Source organism: Athene cunicularia (assembly GCF_003259725.1).
Source record: "Athene cunicularia isolate RWA chromosome 7 unlocalized genomic scaffold, athCun1 chr7_part1, whole genome shotgun sequence".
NCBI classification, from domain to species: Eukaryota; Metazoa; Chordata; class Aves; order Strigiformes; family Strigidae; genus Athene; species Athene cunicularia.
The window spans coordinates 6501639-6515051 of record NW_020799107.1 but is presented as its reverse complement, the minus strand read 5'-3'; the positions used below and the strand labels follow the sequence as shown (position 1 = coordinate 6515051).

General features: G+C 43.8%; 1 protein-coding gene across 28 annotated transcripts in view; it reads right to left on the bottom strand.

Annotated features, from left to right (window-relative positions):
- Positions 1-13413, bottom strand: part of MAP2 (microtubule associated protein 2) — a 222603-nt gene that overhangs the window by 98040 nt on the left and 111150 nt on the right. For 23 of the 28 annotated variants that reach the window (XM_026852882.1, XM_026852874.1, XM_026852880.1 and 20 more), the window contains one exon: positions 4318-4377. The exons of 2 other annotated variants lie outside the window; for them this stretch is intronic. The gene's annotated coding sequence lies outside the window, so the exon portion shown is untranslated. Of the gene's footprint in view, positions 1-4317; positions 4378-5516; positions 5710-6450; positions 6492-13413 lie in introns of those variants that run through there. 3 more of the 28 variants (XM_026852861.1, XM_026852862.1, XM_026852863.1) reach the window with 2 other exon arrangements.

Genomic DNA, 13413 nt, shown 5'->3' with positions numbered 1-13413 from the left:
GAATCAGCTTGTCAATTTACCTTCAATTTCCTTAATCTTGCCCCTCTATAAAGCTACTTAAGTACTGCAGAGGAGTGGAAAAGCTCAGTATTGGGGGTGGCTGCTGATCCTGACAAAAGCATCAAGCATGAGCTGCAACACACACAATGGTCCAGTTTCCCTTACTTACCAATCTCATCCTCCAAATTAGGCTCCTTTGCTCATCACTACACATGGGAAAGGAAGGATGACATTTTCGTCTTACTCTCCCCTCCTGGTCTCTCTGGCCTACCTCTTGCATCCAAGGAGTTAGGGAGATACTTACTAAAAAGCCACCGCAAGTCATATGCCCCATGCCTGTCAATTCTTGCCTGAACAATCTTGCTTCTTGGCTGTAAACAAGTTTTAAACATCTACTAGTGACTCAGCCTGCTAGGTAGGATTATTACCACCACCATCATCATGATGATTTACTAGTGACAGGGGACATTCTCCTTTCTTTCCATTGCTTAAGAACCACACCTGAATCCTTTCAAAATGTAGCAAATGCTATGTTTCATAGTTGATAAATACAAGTAACAGAGTGTTCTGCCTTTATGGCTTATGTTCAAAACAGGCGTTTTCATACAAAAAAAAAGGTGCAGATAATGAATATTAAGATAATCACAAAAAGGAGGAAAGAGACAGGTTGATTATAAAATCAATGACAGCTGTCCTTTCAAAGGAGGAAAGAGGTAGGCTGATGATAAGGGATAAACACAAAGGAGGAAAACCCAAAGGCTAGTTTGGTACAGGAACCCTGTGGTCATTGATAAGTTTTAGCTGAAAGCTACAGGTTTCTTGAAAGTGAGGTTGCAGAACAGCCTACTGGTTGGCAGGAGACTATTTTTAAGAGGGAGGTTGATGAAGGAGGATGGGATGCCACGCTGGCTGTGACAGCAGGCATGCCAAGAGCCTCCTTCAGCCCTGTGTCAGAACCACCCAGGTGGGGATGCCTCCTTGCAACACTCCCAATGTCACACTGGAGACACCCAAGCCGACTGCATGGCAAAAGAGAAGACAATGCCAATAACACCACTAAGCTAGATCTTCCACTAAGCTAGATCTTGCACTGTGCCCACTTATAATCTTTCCCTAGTGCTACGAAGATCACCGAGAAAAAAAAACCAAATTAATCAAAATGAAAAAGAACAACATCATCTCTAGAGTTTTTGGCTCTCCAGAAATTAAGACATTTCTTCTGTGAGTACTACAAGAAACTGTTCTAGCAAGTAACAGTTTGCATCCCTTTTCCTAGAGGAAATCATTGCTCACTGACATCTTTCTGTACAATGTAAACTTCCAACCAGAGGTGATGGAAATTTCTAAGCCTGAAATATAAGCTATGGAGTATTTCAAGTGCAGTCATTTAAAGTGCACTTAGCTCTCTACCAAATTCATATAAGATGTGCTTGCATCTGAAGAGGTTCCAACCTAAATCAAACAAAATATCAATACACAAACATTCTCCCCGAGTACACCACAGGTGCACCTCGGCCCCTTGGCTGTTCTTCAGCCTCTGCTCAGGATGGCTGCTGCCAAGCAGCATCCCCATCTTCATGCCTTTCCTTCTGAGCATCAGTAGATAAGTATAAAGAAGTGCAAGTAATGTTTATATCGAAAAGGCTACCCAAAATTACTAGGAATCTCAAGGTGACAGAGCCTCTGGAGGTGTAAGTTCCTCTCCCTGCTCAGAAACAGCCCCACACTAGGCCTAGGCAGCGTCCAAGTGAGCAGATTGCCTAGGTACCTTCCTGCTGTGGAGCCCCTTCACAGAACCTGCTCACATGCAGAGATAGCACAGTGAAAAGCTCGTGTGAGGAGACACTGAGTTTGTTCACAGTGCACTGGGAATCACCGTGCCCAGTGACCAGTGTGACGAGTCACTGCAGCAGCCCCAAAAGCAAAACCACACCATCAGAGATTGCCATAATGCTTCCAAAGATGAGCCCTCAGCTCCAAATGCTGCAAATGGGGTGTACTGACACCCCAGCTCAGAGAGATGTGAGATTTATCACCCATCCCTGTAGCCCTCCGTGCTGCTCTGGTTCTGTTACTCCTCCTCCTCAGGCAACAGCCCAGCCTTGGGGGATGCTCTTACCAGGAGACAATGGGACAGGCTCCTTTTCCTGAGCCCCTACCTCCTTTATCACAACTTTCCCCTGTCAACCACTTGCAGCACATTATTTCCACTGCTAGTTTTCACTGCTACTTTTAGTCACTACAGACACAAAGGACAGACAGCAATGCTCACAAGATATTATACCTGGTTTTTATCTCCTAACCACTGATGCAGTGACCCTGTGTAGAAAATGCTAGTCCTAATGTACAACTGTTTCCCTCTCTTTTCATGTCAGACTTGGCCACTTCTTAAGCTGTCTGTGGCATCCCAGCAGTACCAAGAGGCTATGGGGCACTCCATGAATATATTATTTATTTCAAGAGCAATAATTTAGGCCTGTCAGTTAAGGAGGGGACCTGCACAGACAATTTAAGCTTTGCACAGTAGATGTCTGAGAATTTACTTTATCACCAGTGGAATATTATCAATGGAGAAATGGTGAATGCAATAACTCTTCCCGTTAATTTAAGTCTTAGAGGCTAATTTAATCATTTAGTACTTGCACACTGCTGCAAGGGTATTCTGGGGCCATGGGAAAATTCCTGAAGCGTTCAGGATCACTGTAAGCAGCCTTATGCTGCCCTCCGCCCTGGCAGACGCTGGCAGGGAGCCAGTCTGCAGGCGTGTTGGGTTGCTGTACATGCTGGCTGCCCCCAGGGAGCCTGACGTGAGCAAATGCTGGGGCTGGGGCAGCTTCTGCCCTCCCACAGTTCACCCTCCAGAAGGCAAATGCTCCTTCCCAAACTGCTGGGCTGCCTGTGCCACGCTTTCCAAGAGGAGTAGCAGCACTGAGATTTAGCACAACAACAAAAGACACCCTAAACCTCAGGCACGCCAGCAGCATGTCTCTCATGGACAGAAGCTGGCACACACTGCTTTATCTGACTCCCACAGGCCATAGCAGGTCTGTGCTGCCACAGCTTGCAAGAGAAAAGTTCACGGATGAAAAGTGAACCCCCTAGTACTTGTAACCTAAAAACCTAGAGGGCCAAATTTGACTCTTGATTTCCTTCAAATACACAGAGCCTGGATAGACTTCATGCAGAAGTAAACTAGGGGATGGTCAGGAAAGAGGGAGATTGATTTTGCTCACCCTCACAGAAGGAACATGCCCTAAACTAGCATAATCCAGCACCTTTTTAGTAATGACAACACAAGAGGTAAATTTTATCAGATGAATGTGTTGATGCTGCTCCTCAAAGGATGCAGAGTCTGAACCTCCTCTAACTTGCTGAAAGAAGATCCTGGGAAGGGGACCACCATCCCATTATACTATCTCACTCCCCATGAGCTTCTACAGGCATGTCCTGAGCTCACCAAAACCTTGTTTTGCTTGTGTTGTAAGGCAGAGTGAACACACTTCACCCTAAAAGAATGGCAGTATTTCACCCTGCCCTGCCCAAGTGAAGTTACAACAGCAGAAACTTGGGCATTTGCCACCCTACTCAGTCTGCCCTCCTGCATTTCTTCCCTATGCTTCATATATAGTCTTTCAATCAAACTCCATTCCCATTTGCTTGTGAACTTCTAAATCAAACTTGTTCACTTGTAAATCAAGCTGAAATTAATACATGTGCATATAGAAATACTGGCAAAACAATTATTGGTTTATTCACATGACACAGGCAGCACATTGCTCTCTCTAACATTTGTTCTTAGACTTCGGGGGTGGTTCTCCTGAAAGTTTTCTCTTTCCCTAAGAGGAGGAAAAGTGCATTTCTTAGATCTAACCCAATCATTTTTAATTCTGGAGATGAGGCAGTATTATGCTTGCCCTTACTCTGCCAAACCGTTCTCATCTTTTCTGCTGTACAACTCGCTGCAGTGGCAGGGCATGACAAACCAGAGCAGCATGTAGCAACACCATCACCTCTCTCAGATGCTCTGCCTTTGTATCAACACCATCTTAGGCCCTTTCCACCCAGAACTATAAGCAGGTTCTTGCTAAGCCAAAAGCAAGGCAACAGCTTCTTTGACAACAGGTACGGTGGCTCCTATCAGACACAGGAAGCTTTTAAAACAAAAAACAAGACAAATTACAAAAGCAGGAACTAACCCCAGAAAAATAAAGTGTTCCCGGAGCTAGAGGAGTTTTCTTTTTGCTCTTTTCCCAAGCTTCCTTGGTCTGTTGAAGTAGTCTCCTTGTGAAACTACGCTAACAAGTAAAAAGTTCATACCTGTTTAAGCAGATGATAGGATGCTGCGTCTGGTTGTTAACCAAGGGAAACTCTCTGTTCCTACAAAGAAATAGAGAAATACATACTCTATTTAGTCTCTATTCAGTGAATTTAGCATAAACTCAACGCTATAAGGACTATAAAATGCTACATATGTGTATACTTATGTGCAAGCCTTTTTCTCTCAGCTTTATTTTCCACAGCTCACTTGAGACACATTAATTCAGATACCCTGTTAAGTCTAGCCTACTTTGGGACCAGCAAGAAGCTGCTTAATCCCTATGCCTGCCCTAAGAAAAGCTGGTGATGGCTCCAAAACAAAAGAAACACCCATCAGGAAAGGCAAATGGAGCACAGCACACTCCCAGGCAGACTCCCTCCACTGGGAGACCTGACAGGGCTGCTCTATGCACAGTCTCTGCTGCCAAAGGATCTCAAGCTGGAACAAGGGAAGTGGTTGCAAAGATGCCCAGAAAGTAATGGAAGAAGAGTGAGAGCCCCCCTACTGACTTTCGAGTATAACACTTCAGAGCAGCTGAGGGAACTACTCCAATTTCTTCAAACTGTTTTTCTTGCCTCACTTGTATAGCAGAGGGTCTTAGGTTTTCTGCAGCTTATCTGGAATAACAAAGGTTACAACAGACGTTACTACCCATTTTGTGACCCTCTTTATTCAGTAAGAAATGCTCGTACACCAAATTAGCCTGTTGAAATAACCTCTTCTGTACATCCTCACACACACACACTCTTTATTGTAAGCCTCTGATCAAAGCCCACAAGAGAAAACATTACAGATGCAAGTAGCAGACAGACACCAAAGTGGCTGAGATCAGGGAGAAAGGAACCTCACTGCTACACATGTCTTTGCATATCCCCTAAGTACTATGGGGACAGCTGATACTACCACCTGTATTTAAGGCTGCACAGTTTCTCACCTCTCAGACTCTTATAACTTTGCTGATTTTAGTTGTTCAGAAATTAATTCCCCATATATGATATCTGACTCAAGTTAATGCTTTTGTTTGGGAGTTGTTTGTTTTAAAGCTTCAGCAAGAATGGGTCAGACATTTCCAGGAACTAGATTAGTGAGAAATACATGACTAAAACCAAGTTAAAAATAAGGATAGTATTAAGGTAAAACTAGGATGCAAGTATGCAATTAGAAAGAATCATAATGCATACACACAATGGGGACTAACCTTAAGCTGGAGACAGTTCAGGCTTTTTTTATTTCCAAGCCTGGACTTTCATTCTTCGACACTGAGTTAGTCTCCTTGGCTGCACCATTGTCACCGGCATGGGGCTGTGCTCACTACAGCTTTCCAACACTTTGCCCTGTTAACATCCAGCTGAACTGGAAGATTTTGCTGCCTTGAAGGGGGAAGGTTTCAGATGGCTCTGACAGCAAATAAATGGAAAGTGACTGCTCCAACTTACTGCAGAGGCTGTCAGCAGAGTGTACCATTCACTTACATGCAATAATTAGTTACCCTAAATGAGCTATGTGGAAATGAGGCTCCAGCCAGCATCAATTCTACCCACCCGCGGGATGAAGAAGAATGTTAAAATAAGCTAATTAAATTTGCTCTGGCTCAGCAGAAAGATCGATGTTCTCGACAGCTGAGTGTTCAGCACTTGGCGTCCCAACAGCCCTCTGATGTGTCACTGATGCAAAATAATGCCACGTAGTCAGAACCATAGGAGGTGGGTGCACGCCTCTTGGGAGAGGTAAATGCAGAAGACACAGGCATTCAAAAGGGACATTAACGGAAGGATGGACACACCTACATCAAGTATGCCAGATGATCAGATGGCATTTTTACAAAAAAAAAATAATTTTGCTTTGAACTTTAACATTGTCTACCACCACTGAACATGCACTCTAATAGTCTGAACTGAAACCTCAATCATCTCTCTGCTAAAGGTCTGACTGCAATAAATGTGATTTTAGCTGGCAGCAGAATACCAAAAATACCAGGCAATGAAAATACAGATGCCAGAAGCGGGAAGCAGTTTTGCTGTCCCAGGAATTTGCTGGAGATAGTCTGTAATCAGCATTTCCACCTCTTGCTGACCAGGAAGAAAATGAGATGTTTCAAAGATTCTTCCCTTGGAAACAGAAGAGATGCCTACCCACACAGAGGAGACAACAGCTCCACATTCGGGGCAGTTATCTGGAAAACAATAAGTTAACATTTAAATACCTGGTCAGAACCTGGCACTACATACATGAATGGGGTTTTCCACTTCCAATGAGCATCTTCTAATAATCACAGTGCAGAATGTGTTAGGAAGGGTTTCTTTTTGGTTTTCTCCCTAACCCTCTTGCTTCAGACAAATTCATGAAGAAGCTGACCCAATAAGGAATTAATTGAAATTGGCAGAGTCTTTAGAAAACCTTTGTGCTTTGATGAAGGGAATGCTGGTTTCTTGATGTCCCGGAGCCAGGACGGCAGGGGACGGCGCCTTGGCTGCTCTTAAGTGTCACCTTTCCCAAGGGAGAGGGCACAAAACAGACAAGCTATTTTTCACTTCTAACTGGAAGCTGCCATTAGAAGACCCTTCAATCTTGGATACAGAAACCTTTACCACATCATGCAAGTTTATCACAATGAAGAAACCTTGCTGAAGCCTTGTTCACACATAGATTGGTAAGTGCATTTAGCATACATTTACTTTCACTTAAGTACATCACACAGAATTTCTGTTGATGCAGACTAGCACAGGTCTAGACAGCTCTAGGCTGGATGCACTGCAACCTAGCATAAAATGGGTTAAGGATACCTGTTTACTCTGGCTCTGCCATTTGCCTGTGGGTAGAGTATGCCAGCAACTCCATCCTACTTCCCCTGTTTTATATATTAGGCAGTACATTTCCTTCTTTTTGTTAAACACTTTGACATCTACCTGTAAAAACTGACAGAAAAAAACCAATGTGCATACACATACATGCACGCAACAGAGGACTAAGGCTCTCTTTTATGCACAAGGTATGTGTAACTATTTTTCACTAATGTGCACCTACTCCTGCTTCTCCTCTTATTAAACTTTAAAAGACAATTCTCTTGATGTATACATTTTATTTAATTTAAAAAAATCTGTCTTTTATAGGAGCTGTTTCCCTTTCTTTCACTTTGAGGTTTTTTTCAAAGACTCCTGTATGACCTACCCAACTACACACATCTGTTCTGCATGGTTACCTGCGATGAAAATTATAAGGACTAAGTGCGTACTTTTCCTAAACTGTTCCGCTTCTTCCCCTCAGAAGGGAGCTATGCTGCTACCCTGAGAGGTCAGCCCACCCACCCGAGCCCCTGACTCTGCCTTACAGAGATCTATTAGTTTCACTGAGCTGCCTGCAGAATTGCACATTTAAGACTATAAACTTTTCAGTCCGGGAGCTTGTCTTTTATTACATATTCCCCAGAGCAACATGCAAGCAATGATAAAAACCTAAATTGCCATAAATTACTTTTAAGCATTTAGTGTTTTGCCCAACAATGCATTATACACGTTAGTCTGCAAACAATAAGGCTGCAAATGGATCCAATCCATTAGTACCAAAGCTTTCCACATAGCTTTTTCCTTTTAGAGTACACTCTCCTCCCCCTTCCTACTTTCCACACCCTCCCACTCCCACCCTATGCTTTCCCCTCAGCAGCAGAGGCTTAAAATAACATAATAAACATTTTTCAAAGGGATGCAAAGAAAAATAATCTGATATCTGGATGGCAGAATTCACTACATGTTTATTATTCAGTTTCCAAAGTTCTAGGGAATGAAGGTCAAATGTATCTGAATTTCAGCTGGTGTTGATGTGGATAGCAATGTCTTTAAAGCACCACAGCTAGAGGAGGCAATCCAGAGGCCAGGTTATGCTGGTATAAATTGCTGATCATCAGCAGAAGTCAACAGCTTACCCTGGCTGCATGTGTGGCCCAGAAATTCAGAAAGGACTGCACTAGGATGTTGCCTCAACTTGAGAATCAAGAGTCCAGCGCCACCCTGACTGAGAGAAACCCATACTGAAATGTTCACTGTCAGTCTGAGTGGGCTTTAAGCAGCACATAACTAGGTACTCCTCTCCCTCCTAGAAAATGTCTACCTCTAAAAGCTGGCTTAGCTTAGCAGTAGTGTTAGGAAATGGTGCCTTTTGACCCAGCTGACCTAGAAGAAGTTTTAGTGCTGCAAAAACAAGCAATGCTGATCTTGCCATCACAAATTTATTTATTCTAAAAGCTATTAAATTGCTACTGTGTTAAAACGACTGGATTACTCTCAGTACTTTTTAATTCCCACTGCTTGTCTGGTGACTACAGAAATCTCCTTTTCACTGTAATATCCACATCAAAACTTTCAGTAGGTTAGAAAAAAACTTTAAAACCCTACAAGTTGAGAAAAGTCTAATTCATGGGGAAAAGCATCTTGGGGCTGCTACTGTTAGTCTGAGCAGCTCACAGCTGTGAAGGTAGAGGAGTCAGTCACGCTTGGTTATGACTGTGAGGAAGAGATGGGGAAGATGAAAAGCTCTCTCAGCATCCAAGAATCTTGGGTAACTGGAGCCTGAAATACACTACAGACAGGAGACACCATTCAATCATTTATGGAAATCAAGGTTAGCAGTGTCAGCATAGTTGGCTTGGGAGGAAATGGTTTCCTCATCCTCTTGGCACAGAAGTAACCGGGCTACATTAGTGGCTGCCAGTAAGTCAGGAATAAAGAAAGGAAACAGAGAAGGTCAAGAAAAGCAAAGGATAAAATGAGTACATCAATATTTTCACAGCTTGCATACAGCAGCCCAGCTAGGACCCCAAGAAGGTTTGTTTCAGGAACCTCGGAGATGGAGACAATTGTTACATTTCATGAAAATATATGGTGTCTGGGTTTTACAAATAGTGTCTCTAGCATATCTGATTTTATAACTAGCAGGGAAAGAAATTGCTCTGATGACAATTACTGCTGAGGTATCTGAGACACTGTGCTGCCGTTTACTAGCATAGACCTGTCATTAACGCTCAATTTCTCTTAACCACAACTTACTTCCTTAGTAGTTGCTCAGCGAAGATAGGGCTGGGGGCTGTTTTCCTGGTCTTGTCAAGATGAATTTTAATGAATACTGCTTGAAAGATGTGCCACCTGCTATTTTATATCTATAATTTATTGTATAATGAGTTCCTATAAATTCTTATGATAGCTTAAGAGACTTGTAAAATGAATTGCTGGCCTATTTTTTTCTCAGTTCGTCAGCAAAGCAGAAAGAGCTCAGGTCACTTTGAGTTACTCCAGACACCCCCTTCGGCCGCAGCTCTGGCTGGCTTCCTCCGCAGAAGAATCTGGCCCTTCAGGAGAACGGCCATTATAAGACTCTCACCGTTAACTGCTGCCATGGCAATGTACCACAGGTTTTGCCATTTGTTTTAAGAAGCCTCAGCTGTTTCAGAAATCCATTAAACTGTTGTATGGACACAAGGTGTATCTTCACATGCTGGAGACAAAACGCTCACTAAAGACTCCTTTCTGGATAAGGACTGTCTGCTACAGTCATTTAGTGAAACAGAAACCTGCAACCCTGCAAGTTAGTAGCCAAGAAAAAGTATTTATTTAAGATCTGAGACTGAGAAATCTTCCACCTATTAGGGGCACACTGTCCTCACCTCAATACCACACACCAGAAGACATGTTTCCACTCTTCGGTCTAACACCACACACAGAGAGCTCCCGTCGGAAGCTGGAGACCTTTCCATTTGGGACATTACTTTACATTCCCTCTACCTCTTGGGACCAAGACCTTGCCAAACACTACTACTACTAAGTTTGTAGGAAGTAACTGCAATTTTTCCCTTTTTATTTTTTTTCTTCTTAAATGAAGAGAAAAAACAAAACAAAAACCTACTTCAGAATAAGGGCACTGTAAATACATGCATCTTATTAAATACTGCATTTCATCTATCTTTGGACTAAGCACTTTCTAATGGATGCAAAACCGAAGTGTGTGTTAAAATGAGCCTGTTCTCAAGCAGAGCTCTTGCAGTGAATAAAGCCAGGATGTGCCAAAATTGCAGAGGGCTTTCTGTCTCAGTCATGAGTGACAGACACCATCAACAGAGAATCAGCCATTGCCTTTCGTCTCTTCACAAAAGCCTTGACAGCCAAGCTGTTGCAAACCAGCAGTATGGGAGTCTTTCCCTCGGAGGTCACAATAATTTTGAAGAAGGAAAAGGGGATGGATGGAGGAGAAGAGGGAAGAAGAGGGCCCAAGAAGCTGTGACTAAGGGTCAGGACAAAGTGTTGCAATGAGCCTGATGGCTGGGCAGAGCCACTTCCAGCTTTGCTAAGCATGGATTTAGGGAAGCTGAAGATGTGATGCCCAGAGCACCCAGAGCAGGCAGGACCCTGTGCACCTTGATGAGCCTGGCATGAGCCACACCACAAACTGGCCACAGGTCCGTGCTGCCTACACAGCTACTCCAGGGACACACTTCAACCCAGCAGCAATGAGGGCATCTTCTTAGTTGGTGGTGTTGAGTCCTGTCCTACTGGAGCAGGAGAAGATTCACCCCGGAGGGAAAGCAGGAGTACATTACTCCGTGCTAAACTCTATTCTGCTCTGTTTTCCAGGCGCTCTTGTCCAAAGTTAAAGCTGGTTTTCCTTTTTCTGAAGCATCCAGGACTCTAATATAGATACAGCCCATGCATAGTGTGCAGGTGAACAGACAAGGCAGCTGCAACAACTGCCTTCCAAATGACAGGACAGGAGTCTTTCACTGTTACTGGGGGTCTTAAGGGGCAGAGAGAAAGCTTCAGAGAGAGAAGAGAACCTTCTCTTCTACCTGAAGCTGAGAAACAAAGAAAGGCCTAAGAGAAGGGGATAAAAAACCAAGAGCTGCTGCATTGGCTTGGCTCCTTCCCCTTGCTTGAGTATCCTTTTCTAACACACTAGTTCTGTTCCTCCTGCAGATTTTCCTGTGATACACTATGCAGAGAGAAAATTTTCTCAGTACATCCTATACCTTCGAGTCAACTTTGTATTTCAGAGGTGTGATAGAAATGCAAAGTAAGACACAATAAAAATATATCACTTTTTTTTGGCTTGGATTGGGTTTACTTTTCTTGTCAGTGTGATATTATACAATTTAAAGGTGTCAATTAAACTTTAGGAAATGATTCAGATGAAAAAGTAATAAAATCCCATTTTACAGGTTTGTAGACTGAGAGAATTCCTGTGGGTAAGTGCGTTACTGCCCGAGACGGAGAGAAAATCAAGGTCTCTCACCTCTTTCCTCTAATAATAAGGTCAAACATATATTCCCAGTGTTGCCCTTGATGTAACCCTGTATGTAACTCCATAATCCTGTAGTAACCAAGTGCAGCCCTTTCCCAGCATGCCTGTTAACGCAAACTACACGATGACAGAAGAGCAACGCTTCAGGATTCAAGGCAGCTCTGGAGCTGTATGGGGAAGACACATTAGCCTATGGCTAGTTTCTGTAATCAGCTGGCTCTGTTATCTCTAATTTTAAATGCTCCAAAGTTAACTTTGAGGAGTGGAGAGCAGGCTGTGCAAATTGCGTGGTACCCATGGTAACGGAGTTTAAACTGCAATTTTACACTGTGGTGGATATATTTGAAATAATAAGGCCCAAAGCACCAGATTAAGAAGGAAGGGACACAAAAGACATTGGCTAGAACACATCCTTGAAGGCACGGCTCCAGCGCTGTGGCATATGTGCCACCAGAGATGCCAAAGATAAATACAAATGGCATAAAAACATTGCCTGAAGACCTCAACCTTGCAGCAGGGGATGCGGTACAGATTAGCAGGCATTCCCAGCTTTTTTTTTTTTTTTTTTTTTTTTTTTTTTTTTTAGAAATTTTAGTACCATACTTTGGATTTCTGCTTCTTCCTTCTCCCCAGTTTAGAGCATCCCAGCCAAGCAGTACTGACCACATCCCATGGCACATTATGGAAGTTTTACTGGCACGACAAGGCTTTGCTCATGATCCTATTGACAGACCCATTTCACACACATTACAGTAATACATGCACTTCCCATGCACAATACAACTGCAGAGCAAAGCTCCCACAGGCTTTAAACCTTTTATCTTTTAAATCACCTCTAAACTGCTTATCTCCATTAGCAATCTGGAATGCACAAGTCACCTGTCACAGGGTGAAGGGGAATTAAGTACAGCAAAGTCTTTCTGTACTTGACAACTGGAAGCTTTTTGCTTGCTTTTCTGAGGATTCTCCAGACATCCCCTGCTGTCATTTCCTCCAGGCCTGCCTGAAAGTCTGCACCTCTGGAGTCTCGAGAAATGGCCGCTGCCACCCCATGCACAATCCCATCCAGACACACCAGGGACAGCATCTATGAACTGTTACCAGCCTAATTAGGTCATATCATACCAGCTCAGGAGCTGCTAAGCAGGACAGCCCAGCAAACAACTCACTCGTTCAGCTTTAGAGGTTTTAAGAAAGCCTCTGAGGTGCCAGATGCTTTCACAAAAAGGCATCCACAGACAGGACTTCAACCCTGGTGAGTGCCAGCCTCCCTTCTGTGCCAGAGTCACCAGAGGAACCAGAGACCACGACCAAGACCTCGCCAGGGCATGCAGCAAGAACACAAAGTGAAAGGTGGCTTAGGAGGGGACAGGAGATGCCCTTAAGGACAGAATCACCACCATCTCCCTGCTCTGGATAGACACAGTCTAACCAAGACAGCTGTCATGGTTAAGACCCACTTGTCCCCGGCCAACTGCTTGACTGCTGCAGAAGGTGTTCTGTCTGGAAACCAGAGTCATGGGGAAAACAGCTGCATGTGCCTTGGGTGTTTGACTTTATTATTCATCTGGAATCTCAGCTCACGCTCGCCGTGTCAGTACGTCAACCCAACATGCTGTGCTGTGACCTGAGTCACCCAGAGCCCCGCGACATGGTCTGTCTTGTGGCATCACCAGTGGGGGAGATCACCATGGACAGATGGGTGGAGCAGAATCACATGAGGAACATCTTAAGTCTCGACAGTGAGTGCTGCCAGGTTTTGTCTGTCAGTCAGGAAGGCTGTGCGTGGGAGAACCCCTGCACAAACAGCCAGA